Here is a 16,131-nt window from a genome sequence, read left to right on the forward strand (position 1 = left end):
GCCATCCAATGAGAGCTGGAGATCCTGGCCAGTTGAAGCCATCAGGACCACATCAACTGCAAAAAGCAGAGACCTAATCCTGCAACCACCAAACTGGATCCCCTCAACGCCATGACTGCAATTCTGTCCATAAAAGTTAACAACAGAATCGGTGACAAAGGGCAGCCTTGGCGGACCAAGCCTGCCCTACACTGATCATACAGGGAGCGACCCGCCACAATCAGACAGTCCGATACCCCATACTCTTGTCTTTGAGCCAGGGGGACAACAAGAATTGCCACCCCAGCCTCTCATTGCTTGCAACGCCATAGTGGAAGAGAGTCCAGCCCCTCTCGAGAGAAAAGGTTCCTGTGCGTCGAAGTGAGTCCAACTATATCTAGCCGGAACTTCTCCACCTCGCACACCAGCTCAGGCTCCTTCCCTCCCAGCGAGGTGACATTTCACGTCAGAAGAGCTAGCTTATGTAGCCGATGATCGGACCGCCAAGTGCCCTGCCTTCGGCTGCCGCTCAGATCACACTGCACCCGACCTCTCTAACCCAGCCCATGAGTGGTGAGCCCACTGGAGGAGGGAACCACGTTGCTTCATTGAGCTGAGCCAGCCAACAGGCGCTCGCCATCGTGCCCCACCTCTGGGCCTGGCTCCACAGGGGAGCCACGGTGACCCGCGTCCGGGCGAGGAAAAATCTAGGACCTCGATTTGTACTTTTCATAAAAGTATTTGAGCTGCTCTTTGTCTGATCCCTCACCTAGGACCTTTTTGTCTTGGGAGAGCCTACGAGGGGGCATAGGAGCCCACAGACAGCATAGCTCCTAGGATCAGTGGGCCCCGCAAACTCCTCTACCACGATAAGGTGGCGGCTCAGAAAGGAGGTTATATAAACATAACTCCAAAACCAAACATGCCTAAAAATGCCTAAAATATTGTATCTGTGTGACTTTTACTAGAATGGGTTGTTTTTGTAAGGTTTGTAAATACAAACATTTGGTTTTACTCACTATGGTAAATGGGCTATACTTGTATAGCGCTTTTCTACCTTCAAGGTACACAAAGCGCTTTGACACTATTTTTACATTCATCCATTCACACACACATTCACACACTGATGGCGGAAGCTGGCATGCAAGGCCCTAACCACAACCCATCAGGAGCAAGGGTAAAGTGTCTCCCTCAAGGACACAACGGACGTGACGAGGTTTGTAGAAGGTGGGGATCGAACCAAGAACCCTCAGGTTGCTGGAACGGCCACTCTCCCAACTGCGCCACGCCTTCCCCATGTATACTGTCTCTGTCTCTGTATCTGACACTTATTTAAACATAATTCCGAAACCACACATGCAAAATGGCTAATAAGAGAAATGTATCTTTGTGAGTTTTACTGGAAAAAATTATTTTGTAAGGTTTGCAAAGATACAAGTCCTTTTTTTTTTTTTACTTAATATGACAGTATAACTTTTGTCATACTAAATATGAAAAGTTATAAACCTAACTCCAAAACCAAACCTGCATTATGTCTAAAAATGCCTGTAATATTGTATCTTTGTGAATTTTACTAGAATCAGGAGGTTTTAAGGTTTAAAAATACAAACATTAGGTTTTACTCATAATGACAGTATAACTGTCACACGCAATATGACAGTTATTTAAAAACTCCTAATCCACACAAGCAAAATGGCTATTGATGCCTGAAATAATGCATCCTTAGGAGTTTTCCTCGAAACATATGCTTTTTTAAATCTTGCAAACACAAAAAGTAGTTTTTTACTCAATATGACAGTAATGTTCTTAAAATCCTGAGATAATACAAAAAAAGCAAAAAAAAATGTATTCCATTATAATTCCTAAACCAAACATGCAACATGTGTAAAAATGCCTGTAATATTGAATCAATGTATGTTTTACTAGAATCAGTTGTGTTTGAAAGGTTTGCAATTAGAAAAATTAGGTTTTTTTCACCATGACAATGTACACTCAATATGACAGTAAATTAAACATAACTCCTAAACTACACATACAAATGAGCTAATATTTCCTGAAATAATGCATTCTTGTGAGTTTTACTCGAAAAATATGCTTTTTTAAGGCTTGCAAACACAAAAAGTAGTTTTTTACTCAATATGACAGTAATGTTCTAAAATCCTGAGATAATGCGAAAAAAGCAATAAAAATGTATTTAATCATAATTTCTAAACTAAACATGCAAAATGTGTAAAAATGCCTGTATTATTGAATCCATGTGAGTTTTACTAGAATCAGTTGTTTTAGTGAAGTTTGCAAAAACAAAAATTAGGTTTTACTCTTTATGAAAGTAAACTGTCACACTCAATATGACAGTTTTTTAATCATAACTCCTAAACTACTCATGCAAAATGGCTAATAATGTTTGAACTAATGGATTCTTGGGAGTTTTCCTCGAAACATCTGCTTTCTTATGGCTTGCAAACACAAAAAGTATTTTTTTTACTCAATATGACAGTAATGTTCTTAAAATCCTGAGATAATGCGAAAAAAGTCTTAAAAATGTATTCAATCATAATTTCTAAACTAAACATGCAAAATGTGTAAAAATGCCTGTATTATTGAATCCATGTGAGTTTTACTAGAATCAGTTGTTTTAGTGAAGTTTGCAAAAACAAAAATTAGGTTTTACTCTTTATGAAAGTAAACTGTCACACTCAATATGACAGTTTTTTAATCATAACTCCTAAACTACTCATGCAAAATGGCTAATAATGTTTGAAATAATGGATTCTAGGGATTTTTACTCGAAACATATGCTTTCTTAGCTTGCAAACACAAAAAGTATTTTTTTTACTTAATATGACAGTAATGTTCTTAAAATCCTGAGATAATGCGAAAAAAGCCATAAAAATGTATTCAATCATAATTTCTAAACTAAACATGCAAAATGTGTAAAAATGCCTGTATTATTGAATCCATGTGAGTTTTACTAGAATCAGTTGTTTTAGTAAGGTTTGCAAAAACAAAAATTAGGTTTTACTCTTTATGAAAGTAAACTGTCACACTCAATATGACAGTTTTTTAATCATAACTCCTAAACTACTCATGCAAAATGGCTAATAATGTTTGAAATAATGGATTCTTGGGAGTTTTCCTCGAAACATATGCTTTCTTAGCTTGCAAACACAAAAAGTATTTTTTTGACTCAATATGACAGTAATGTTCTTAAAATCCTGACATAATGCGAAAAAAGCCATAAAAATGTATTCAATCATAATTTCTAAACTAAACATGCAAAATGTGTAAAAATGCCTGTATTATTGAATCCATGTGAGTTTAACTAGAATCAGTTGTTTTAGTAAGGTTTGCAAAAACAAAAATTAGGTTTTACACTTTATGAAAGTAAACTGTCACACTCAATATGACATTTATTTAATCATAACTCTTAAACTACACATGCAAAATGTCTATTGATGCCTCAAATAATGCATTCTACGGAGTTTTACTCGAAACATATGCTTTTTCAAATCTGGCAAACACAAAAAGTAGTTTTTTACTCAATATGACAGTAATATTCCTAAAATACTGAGATAATGCAAAAAGAGCAATGAAAATATATTCAATCATATTTCCTAAATCAAACATGCAAAATGTGTAAAAATGCCTGTAATATTGAATCCATGTGAGTTTTACTAGATTAGGTTGTGTTTGAAATTTTTGCAAATACAAAAATTAGGTTTTTTTCACCATGACAATGTACACTCAATATGACAGTAAATTCAACATAACTCCTAAACTACACTTAAAAATGAGCTAATATTGCCTGAAATAATGCATCCTTGTGAGTTTTACTCGAAACATATGCTTTTTTAAGGTTTGCAAACACAAAAAGTAGTTTTTTACTCAATATGACAGTAATGTTCTAAAATCCTGAGATAATGCGAAAAAAGCAATAAAAATGTATTCAATCATAATTTCTAAACTAAACATGCAAAATGTGTAAAAATGCCTGTATTATTGAATCCATGTGAGTTTTACTAGAATCAGTTGTTTTAGTGAAGTTTGCAAAAACAAAAATTAGGTTTTACTCTTTATGAAAGTAAACTGTCACACTCAATATGACAGTTTTTTAATCATAACTCCTAAACTACTCATGCAAAATGGCTAATAATGTTTGAAATAATGGATTCTAGGGATTTTTCCTCGAAACATATGCTTTCTTAGCTTGCAAACACAAAAAGTATTTTTTTTACTTAATATGACAGTAATGTTCTTAAAATCCTGAGATAATGCGAAAAAAGCCATAAAAATGTATTCAATCATAATTTCTAAACTAAACATGCAAAATGTGTAAAAATGCCTGTATTATTGAATCCATGTGAGTTTTACTAGAATCAGTTGTTTCAGTGAAGTTTGCAAAAACAAAATTTAGGTTTTACTCTTTATGAAAGTAAACTGTCACACTCAATATGACAGTTTTTTAATCATAACTCCTAAACTACTCATGCAAAATGGCTAATAATGTTTGAACTAATGGATTCTTGGGAGTTTTCCTCGAAACATCTGCTTTCTTATGGCTTGCAAACACAAAAAGTATTTTTTTTACTCAATATGACAGTAATGTTCTTAAAATCCTGAGATAATGCGAAAAAAGTCATAAAAATGTTTTCAATTATAAATTCTAAACTAAACATGCAAAATGTGTAAAAATGCCTGTATTATTGAATCCATGTGAGTTTTACTAGAATCAGTTGTTTTAGTGAAGTTTGCAAAAACAAAAATTAGGTTTTACTCTTTATGAAAGTAAACTGTCACACTCAATATGACAGTTTTTTAATCATAACTCCTAAACTACTCATGCAAAATGGCTAATAATGTTTGAAATAATGGATTCTTGGGAGTTTTCCTCGAAACATATGCTTTCTTAGCTTGCAAACACAAAAAGTATTTTTTTTACTCAATATGACAGTAATGTTCTTAAAATCCTGAGATAATGCGAAAAAAGCCATAAAAATGTATTCAATCATAATTTCTAAACTAAACATGCAAAATGTGTAAAAATGCCTGTATTATTGAATCCATGTGAGTTTAACTAGAATCAGTTGTTTTAGTAAGGTTTGCAAAAACAAAAATTAGGTTTTACACTTTATGAAAGTAAACTGTCACACTCAATATGACATTTATTTAATCAAAACTCTTAAACTACACATGCAAAATGTCTAATGATGCCTCAAATAATGCATTCTACGGAGTTTTACTCGAAACATATGCTTTTTCAAATCTGGCAAACACAAAAAGTAGTTTTTTACTCAATATGACAGTAATATTCCTAAAATACTGAGATAATGCAAAAAAAGCAATGAAAATATATTCAATCATATTTCCTAAAGCAAACATGCAAAATGTGTAAAAATGCCTGTAATATTGAATCCATGTGAGTTTTACTAGATTAGGTTGTGTTTGAAATATTTGCAAATACAAAAATTAGGTTTTTTTCACCATGACAATGTACACTCAATATGACAGTAAATTAAACATAACTCCTAAACAACACTTAAAAATGAGCTAATATTGCCTGAAATAATGCATCCTTGTGAGTTTTACTCGAAACATATGCTTTTTTAAGGTTTGCAAACACAAAAAGTAGTTTTTTACTCAATATGACATTAATGTTCTAAAATCCTGAGATAATGCGAAAAAAGCAATAAAAATGTATTCAATCATAATTTCTAAACTAAACATGCAAAATGTGTAAAAATGCCTGTATTATTGAATCCATGTGAGTTTTACTAGAATCAGTTGTTTTAGTGAAGTTTGCAAAAACAAAAATTAGGTTTTACTCTTTATGAAACTGTCACACTCAATATGACAGTTTTTTAATCATAACTCCTAAACTACTCATGCAAAATGGCTAATAATGTTTGAACTAATGGATTCTTGGGAGTTTTCCTCGAAACATCTGCTTTCTTATGGCTTGCAAACACAAAAAGTATTTTTTTTACTCAATATGACAGTAATGTTCTTAAAATCCTGAGATAATGCGAAAAAAGTCTTAAAAATGTATTCAATCATAATTTCTAAACTAAACATGCAAAATGTGTAAAAATGCCTGTATTATTGAATCCATGTGAGTTTTACTAGAATCAGTTGTTTTAGTGAAGTTTGCAAAAACAAAAATTAGGTTTTACTCTTTATGAAAGTAAACTGTCACACTCAATATGACAGTTTTTTAATCATAACTCCTAAACTACTCATGCAAAATGGCTAATAATGTTTGAAATAATGGATTCTTGGGAGTTTTCCTCGAAACATATGCTTTCTTAGCTTGCAAACACAAAAAGTATTTTTTTTACTCAATATGACAGTAATGTTCTTAAAATCCTGAGATAATGCGAAAAAAGCCATAAAAATGTATTCAATCATAATTTCTAAACTAAACATGCAAAATGTGTAAAAATGCCTGTATTATTGAATCCATGTGAGTTTAACTAGAATCAGTTGTTTTAGTAAGGTTTGCAAAAACAAAAATTAGGTTTTACACTTTATGAAAGTAAACTGTCACACTCAATATGACATTTATTTAATCAAAACTCTTAAACTACACATGCAAAATGTCTAATGATGCCTCAAATAATGCATTCTACGGAGTTTTACTCGAAACATATGCTTTTTCAAATCTGGCAAACACAAAAAGTAGTTTTTTACTCAATATGACAGTAATATTCCTAAAATACTGAGATAATGCAAAAAAAGCAATGAAAATATATTCAATCATATTTCCTAAAGCAAACATGCAAAATGTGTAAAAATGCCTGTAATATTGAATCCATGTGAGTTTTACTAGATTAGGTTGTGTTTGAAATATTTGCAAATACAAAAATTAGGTTTTTTTCACCATGACAATGTACACTCAATATGACAGTAAATTAAACATAACTCCTAAACAACACTTAAAAATGAGCTAATATTGCCTGAAATAATGCATCCTTGTGAGTTTTACTCGAAACATATGCTTTTTTAAGGTTTGCAAACACAAAAAGTAGTTTTTTACTCAATATGACATTAATGTTCTAAAATCCTGAGATAATGCGAAAAAAGCAATAAAAATGTATTCAATCATAATTTCTAAACTAAACATGCAAAATGTGTAAAAATGCCTGTATTATTGAATCCATGTGAGTTTTACTAGAATCAGTTGTTTTAGTGAAGTTTGCAAAAACAAAAATTAGGTTTTACTCTTTATGAAACTGTCACACTCAATATGACAGTTTTTTAATCATAACTCCTAAACTACTCATGCAAAATGGCTAATAATGTTTGAACTAATGGATTCTTGGGAGTTTTCCTCGAAACATCTGCTTTCTTATGGCTTGCAAACACAAAAAGTATTTTTTTTACTCAATATGACAGTAATGTTCTTAAAATCCTGAGATAATGCGAAAAAAGTCATAAAAATGTTTTCAATTATAAATTCTAAACTAAACATGCAAAATGTGTAAAAATGCCTGTATTATTGAATCCATGTGAGTTTTACTAGAATCAGTTGTTTTAGTGAAGTTTGCAAAAACAAAAATTAGGTTTTACTCTTTATGAAAGTAAACTGTCACACTCAATATGACAGTTTTTTAATCATAACTCCTAAACTACTCATGCAAAATGGCTAATAATGTTTGAAATAATGGATTCTTGGGAGTTTTCCTCGAAACATATGCTTTCTTAGCTTGCAAACACAAAAAGTATTTTTTTTACTCAATATGACAGTAATGTTCTTAAAATCCTGAGATAATGCGAAAAAAGCCATAAAAATGTATTCAATCATAATTTCTAAACTAAACATGCAAAATGTGTAAAAATGCCTGTATTATTGAATCCATGTGAGTTTAACTAGAATCAGTTGTTTTAGTAAGGTTTGCAAAAACAAAAATTAGGTTTTACACTTTATGAAAGTAAACTGTCACACTCAATATGACATTTATTTAATCAAAACTCTTAAACTACACATGCAAAATGTCTAATGATGCCTCAAATAATGCATTCTACGGAGTTTTACTCGAAACATATGCTTTTTCAAATCTGGCAAACACAAAAAGTAGTTTTTTACTCAATATGACAGTAATATTCCTAAAATACTGAGATAATGCAAAAAAAGCAATGAAAATATATTCAATCATATTTCCTAAAGCAAACATGCAAAATGTGTAAAAATGCCTGTAATATTGAATCCATGTGAGTTTTACTAGATTAGGTTGTGTTTGAAATATTTGCAAATACAAAAATTAGGTTTTTTTCACCATGACAATGTACACTCAATATGACAGTAAATTAAACATAACTCCTAAACAACACTTAAAAATGAGCTAATATTGCCTGAAATAATGCATCCTTGTGAGTTTTACTCGAAACATATGCTTTTTTAAGGTTTGCAAACACAAAAAGTAGTTTTTTACTCAATATGACATTAATGTTCTAAAATCCTGAGATAATGCGAAAAAAGCAATAAAAATGTATTCAATCATAATTTCTAAACTAAACATGCAAAATGTGTAAAAATGCCTGTATTATTGAATCCATGTGAGTTTTACTAGAATCAGTTGTTTTAGTGAAGTTTGCAAAAACAAAAATTAGGTTTTACTCTTTATGAAACTGTCACACTCAATATGACAGTTTTTTAATCATAACTCCTAAACTACTCATGCAAAATGGCTAATAATGTTTGAACTAATGGATTCTTGGGAGTTTTCCTCGAAACATCTGCTTTCTTATGGCTTGCAAACACAAAAAGTATTTTTTTTACTCAATATGACAGTAATGTTCTTAAAATCCTGAGATAATGCGAAAAAAGTCTTAAAAATGTATTCAATCATAATTTCTAAACTAAACATGCAAAATGTGTAAAAATGCCTGTATTATTGAATCCATGTGAGTTTTACTAGAATCAGTTGTTTTAGTGAAGTTTGCAAAAACAAAAATTAGGTTTTACTCTTTATGAAAGTAAACTGTCACACTCAATATGACAGTTTTTTAATCATAACTCCTAAACTACTCATGCAAAATGGCTAATAATGTTTGAAATAATGGATTCTAGGGATTTTTCCTCGAAACATATGCTTTCTTAGCTTGCAAACACAAAAAGTATTTTTTTTACTTAATATGACAGTAATGTTCTTAAAATCCTGAGATAATGCGAAAAAAGCCATAAAAATGTATTCAATCATAATTTCTAAACTAAACATGCAAAATGTGTAAAAATGCCTGTATTATTGAATCCATGTGAGTTTTACTAGAATCAGTTGTTTTAGTAAGGTTTGCAAAAACAAAAATTAGGTTTTTTTCTTTATGAAAGTAAACTGTCATACTCAATATGACATTTTTTTAATCATAACTCCTAAACTACTCATGCAAAATGGCTAATAATGTTTGAAATAATGGATTCTTGGGAGTTTTCCTCGAAACATATGCTTTCTTAGCTTGCAAACACAAAAAGTATTTTTTTTTACTCAATGTGACAGTAATGTTCTTAAACTCCTGAGATAATGCGAAAAAAGCCATAAAAATGTATTCAATCATAATTTCTAAACTAAACATGCAAAATGTGTAAAAATGCCTGTATTATTGAATCCATCAGTTGTTTTAGTAAGGTTTGCAAAAACAAAAATTAGGTTTTTCTCTTTATGAAAGTAAACTGTCACACTCAATATGACATTTATTTAATCATAACTCCTAAACTACACATGCAAAATGTCTAATGATGCCTCAAATAATGCATTCTACGGAGTTTTCCTCGAAACATATGCTTTTTCAAATCCATCCATCCATCCATTTCCTACCGCTTATTCCCTTCGGGGTCGCGGGGGGCGCTGGAGCCTATCTCAGCTACAATCGGGCGGAAGGCGGGGTACACCCTGGACAAGTCGCTACCTCATCGCAGGGCCAACACAGATAGACAGACAACATTCACACTCACATTCACACACTTGGGCCAATTTAGTGTTGCCAATAAACCTATCCCCAGGTGCATGTCTTTGGCTTTTTCAAATCTTGCAAAAAAAAAGTAGCTTTTTACTCAATATGACAGTAATATTCCTAAAATACTGAGATAATGCGAAAAAAGCAATGAAAATATATTCAATCATATTTCCTAAATCAAACAGGCAAAATGTGTAAAAATGCCTGTAATATTGAATCCATGTGAGTTTTACTAGATTAGGTTGTGTTTGAAATTTTTGCAAATACAAAAATTGTTTTTTTTTCACTATGACAATGTACACTCAATATGACAGTAAATTAAACATAACTCCTAAACTACAATTAAAAATGAGTTAATGTTGCCTGAAATAATGCATTCCTGTGAGTTTTACTCGAAACATATGCTTTTTTAAGGCTTGCAAACACAAAAAGTAGTTTTTATTCAATATGACAGTAATGTTCTTAAAATTCTGAGATAATGCGAAAAAAGCAATAAAAATGTATTCCAACATAATTCCTAAACCAACAATGCAAAATGTCTAAAAATGCCTGTAATATTAAATCCATGTGAGTTTTACTAGAATCAGTTGTTTTAGTAAGGTTTGCAAAAACAGAAATTAGGTTTTACTCTTTATGAAAGTAAACTGTCACACTCAATATGACAATTTTTTAATCATAACTCCTAAACTACTCATGCAAAATGGCTAATAATGTTTGAAATAATGGATCCTTGGGAGTTTTCCTCGAAACATATGCTTTCTTAAGGCTTGCAAACACAAAAAGTATTTTTTTACTCAATATGACAGTAATGTTCTTAAAATCCTGAGATAATGCGAAAAAAGCAATAAAATGTATTCAATCATAATTTCTAACTTAAACATGCAAAATGTGTAAAAATGCCTGTAATATTGAATCCATGTGAGTTTTACTAGAATCAGTTGTTTTAGTAAGGTTTGCAAAAACAAAAATTAGGTTTTACTATTTATGAAAGTAAACTGTCACACTCAATATGACAGTTTTGTAATCATAACTCCTAAACTACTCATGCAAAATGGCTAATATTGTTTGAAATATTGGATCCTTGGGAGTTTTCCTCGAAACATATGCTTTCTTAAGGCTTGCAAACACAAAAAGTATTTTTTTCCTCAATATGACAGTAATGTTCTTAAAATCCTGAGATAATGCGAAATAAGCAATACAAATGTATTCAATCATAATTTCTAAACTAAACATGCAAAATTTGTAAAAAATGCCTGTAATATTGAATCCATGTGAGTTTTACTAGAACCGGTTGTGTTTGAAATTTTTGCAAATAAAAAAATTAGTTTTTTTTCACCATGACAAGTACACTCAATATAACAGTAAATAAACATAACTCCTAAACTACACATACAAATGAGCTAATATTGCCTGAAATAATGCATTATTGTGAGTTTTACTCGAAACATATCCTTTTTTAAGGCTTGCAAACACAAAAAGTAGTTTTTTACTCAATATGACAGTAATGTTCTTAGAATCCTGAGATAATGCGAAAAAAGCAATAAAAATGTATTCCAACATAATTCCTAAACCAACAATGCAAAATGTCTAAAAATGCCTGTAATATTCAATTCATGTGAGTTTTACTAGAATCAGTTGTTTTTATAAGGTTTGCAAATACAAAAATTAAGTTTTACTCACTATGACAGTATACTGTCACACTCAATATGACAGTTATTTAAAAATAACTCCTAACTACACATGCAAAATGGCTAATGTTGCCTCAAATAATGTATTCTACGGAGTTTTACTCTAAACATATGCTTTTTTAAATCTTGCAAACACAAAAAGTAATTTTTTACTCATTATGACAGTTATATCCCTAAAATCCTGAGATAATGCGAAAAAAGCATTAAAAATGTATTCAAACATGCAATATGTGTAAAAATGCCTGTAATATTGAATCTATGTGAGTTTTACTAGAATCAGTTGTTTTTGTAAGGTTTTCAAATACAAAAAATAGGTTTTACTTACTATGACAGTTATTTAAACTCCATGTATCTTTGTGAGTTTTACTAGAAAAAATATATTTTGAATGTTTACAAAAACAAAAGTTAGATTTTTTTTTACTCAATATGATAGAATAACTGTCATACTAAATCCATCCATTTTCTTCCGCTTATCCGAGGTCGTGTTGCGGGGGCTGCAGCCTAAGCAGAGAAGCCCAGACTTCCCTATCCCCAGCTACTTCGTCCAGCTCTTCTCGGGGGATCCCGAGGCGTTCCCAGGCCAGCCAGCTGATATAATCTTCCCAATGTGTCCTGTGTCTTCCCCGTGGCCTCCTGCCGTTTGGACTTGCCTTAACGAAAAAAGCAATACTAATGTATTCAAACACAACTCCTAAACAAAACATGTAAAATGTCTAAAATGCCTTTAATATTGAATCTATGTGAGTTTTACAAGAATCAGTTGTTTTTGTAAGGTTTGCAATTACAAAAATTAGGTTTTACACTTAACTTTATAACTCAATATGTGTGGCAGTTATACTACCACACTCAAAATGACAGTAATTTAAACATAACTCCTAAACTACACATGACCATTTTCTAATAATGCATGAAGAAATGTATCTTTGTGAGTTTTACTAGTAACATTTTCTTTTGTAAGGTTTGCAAAGACACGAGTTAGTTTTTTTTTTACTCACTTTGACAGTATACTGTCACACTCAATTTCAGTTATTTAAACATAACTCCTAAACCACACGTACAAAATGGCTAATAATGTCTGTAGAAATGTATCTTTGTGAGTTTTACTGGGAAACAATATTTTGTAAGGTTTGTAAAGACACAAGTTAGTTTTTTTTCACTCAATATAACAGTATAACTGTCATACTATATATGAAAGTTATATAAACATAACTTCAAAACTACACATGAACATTTTCTAATAATGCATGAAGAAATGTATCTTTGTGAGTTTTACTAGTAACATTTTCTCTTGTAAGGTTTGCAAAGACACAAGTTAGTTTTTTTTACTCAATATAACAGTATAACTGTCATACTATAAACACAAGTTATATAAACATAACTCCAAAACCAATTATGCATTATGTCTAAAAATTCAGCACTGCAACCACACATGCACCGGATTTAAACTAAATGTCTCTGCTGCTGAGATCCGAGTTGCAGGGCTGGCCACCACGCCAACATCATCCAGGGCTCCAGAAACATTTGTAGGTCAATGCCCCACAATACAAGTAGATGCTGGAGGCACTATTCTGCCAGGACTTTTAGACACCGGGTCCCAAGTGACGCTAATGTCCGAAAGCCTATTTAATGCTCACTTTACCGAAGCTAAGCTCGAAAGGACCCCTACCCTTTTTCGTCTAAGAGCAGCTAATGGCCTGGAAATCCCCTATATCGGCTATGCGGTTCTTGATTTTGAGGTAGAGGGTGTTAAAGTTCCCGAAAGAGGTATGAATCTAATCGTGGGTTGTTGGGATGCCGTTTTTAAACGTCCTAAGACCTCTACTCTTCGGCATCTTCAAAAGCAAAAGGTGTGGAGGGAAGCTTTTGCTACATGTTCCCGTATAGAAGCTGTTGCTGCTGAAGATGGCTTGCTAGGCCACGTGAGATTGGCCTCGAAGACTAGTATTACATATCCCCCAAAGGAGATGTTGGTGCGGGGCTAACTACTGCGCCCTGCCACGCCAACTGCCGGTGCAGTTGGCGTGGCAAAATCACTGGTCGTGGTGAACAGAGGTAGGCTGCCCCTCCGTGTTTATAACCCCCATTCCTACAGTATTTCCTTAAAACGATTTGAGAAGCTAGGGCAGCTGTTCTGTGTTGATGATAGTGATGTGCATGGAGCTGAGGATCTGTGTTTATCTCTAGTAGAGGAGGGTGTGGTAGAAGTGTCACTCATTGATGCCACAGCCCAAACCATTCCAGAACTGTCCCCAGATGTTAGGGATTTGAGTGATAAGCCGGATCTGTCTGAGCAGCAACAGGTGCAGCTACGCGCCCGGCTGGCGAAGTGGGAGAAGGTGTTTGCACAACATGAGGACTTTGGAAGGACCAGTGTTGTGCAACACAGGATACTGACTGGAGATTCCGCCCCTACCAGGGAGAGATACCGACCCATCCCGCCTCTGTTGCATAAGGAAGTGAAGACACTGCATGCTTTCAGGTATGCTTGAACAGAGTGATAAAGGAAAGCTGCAGTCCCTGGGCAGCGCCTATAGTGTTAGTCCGCAACAAGGATGGGAGTTGGCGCTTTTGTGTAGACTACCGGAGGTTAAACTCAGTTACACATAAAGACGCCTTTCCGTTCCCCTGAATCGAAGAGACCCTAACTGGTCTGAGAAAATCTGAATGGTTTTCGACCTTAGACCTCGCTAGTGGGTATCGGCAAGTGGAGGTGCACCCGGACGATCGTGAAAAGACTGCATTTACAACTCCCCTCGGACTGTTCGAGTTTGAACGCATGCCATTTGGTCTATGCAATGCACCTGCCACTTTCCAACGGCTTATACATCATTGTTTGAATGGTCAAATAGCGGAATCATTGTTGGTTTATCTTGATGACTTAATAATTTTTTCTGTTGATTTCACTGCCCATCTACAGCACCTGGACCAGGTGTTTGAACGGTTGCAGCGACATGGACTTAAACGCAAGCCCTCTAAGTGCAAGCTCTTTCAGCGTGAGGTGAAATTCTTGGGACACGTGGTGGATCGGGATGGAGTGAGACCGGACCCAGGTAAAATTAAGGCAGTACAGGACTGGGCCGCTCCGACCACTGTCAAGGAAGTGAGAGCGTTTCTTGGATTGGCAGGCTTTTACCAACGTTTTGTGGCTGGGTTTGCTAAAATAGCCCGTCCCCTAAATAAATGTCGGTGGGACGGCCTCACTGGCCGTCCCACCGACAAGAAGGCACAGGCCCACAAAATAGTGTGGACACCAGAGTGTCAGACGTCCTTTGAAGAGCTAAAAAAGGCTTTGACCGACAGTTGCCTGCCCGCTATGCAGACGAGAGTTCCCCCCCGTTGCAGGGACTGACAACGATAATGTATGGGGGGGATGTGATGGGGGATTTTATTTTTTTTGTTTCATTGTCATGCATGTCTGAGTGTTTTTATTGTTGTAGATTTTAATTGCATGTTTTTACATTTTACAATTTGATTGCATGTTTTGACACTTTGAGGACTTTGACTGTATTTTTAATTGCATAAGTTTATTCCTTGTGGACTTTGCTGGCATTTTAAGACGTTGCCCCTTTTAGCTTGTTGCCCCTGACAACCAAAGTGCCCAATCGAACGGCACCTGAAATCAGACGCACCTGTGGAGCATTAGGGCTGCACACATTTAAAAAGGAGCGACCAGGAGGATCGTCAGGCTTGACAAGGAGGACCGGGTGAACGCGCGCAGGTTGAGAAGGAATCCCCAAGACTACCCAGCAGACCCGCAGGCTACCGAAAAGAACCCCCAGAATCCCACAATACGCAGGGGCAGAGGAAACTCTGACTCCAAAGTAAGTGTCATGCCTTGTGGATTTGCAGGGGTATTTAACAGCCTTGGGCTGTGGGCTTGTGGCTCGTGTGTTGTGCGCTGGCTGTGTGGTTCTGTGAGCAGGAGCAATTGAACACGATTCATAAACCAAAGATGTATTATGTCTAAAAATGCCTGTAATATTTTATCCATGTGAGTTTTACTACAATCAGTTGTTTTTGTAAGGTTTGCAAATACAACAATTAGGTTTTACACATAATGACAGTATAACTGCCAAACCCAATCAGTAGTTTTTTACTCAATTTGACTAATGTTTTTACAATCCTGAGATAATGCAAAAAAAGCAATAAAAATGTATTGCAACATAATTCCTAAACCAACAATGCAAAATGTCTAAAAATACCTGTAATATTAAAACTATGTGACAATTACTGTAATCAGTTGTTTTTGAAAGATTTGCAAATACAAAAATTAGGTTTTACGCATAGACATATAACTGCCACCTAAATATGACAGTTGTTTAAAACATATCTCCTAAACCACACATGCAAAGTGGCTAATAATGCCTGGAGGAATGTATCTTTGTGAGTTTTACTAGAATAATGATCTTTTGTAAGGATTACAAAGACACAAGTTAGTTTTTTTTACTCAATATGACAGTTTTACTGTCATACTAAATATGAAAGTTATATAAACATAACTCTAAAACCAAACATG

Source organism: Nerophis lumbriciformis, linkage group LG17 (genome assembly GCF_033978685.3).
Source record: "Nerophis lumbriciformis linkage group LG17, RoL_Nlum_v2.1, whole genome shotgun sequence".
NCBI lineage: Eukaryota > Metazoa > Chordata > Actinopteri > Syngnathiformes > Syngnathidae > Nerophis > Nerophis lumbriciformis.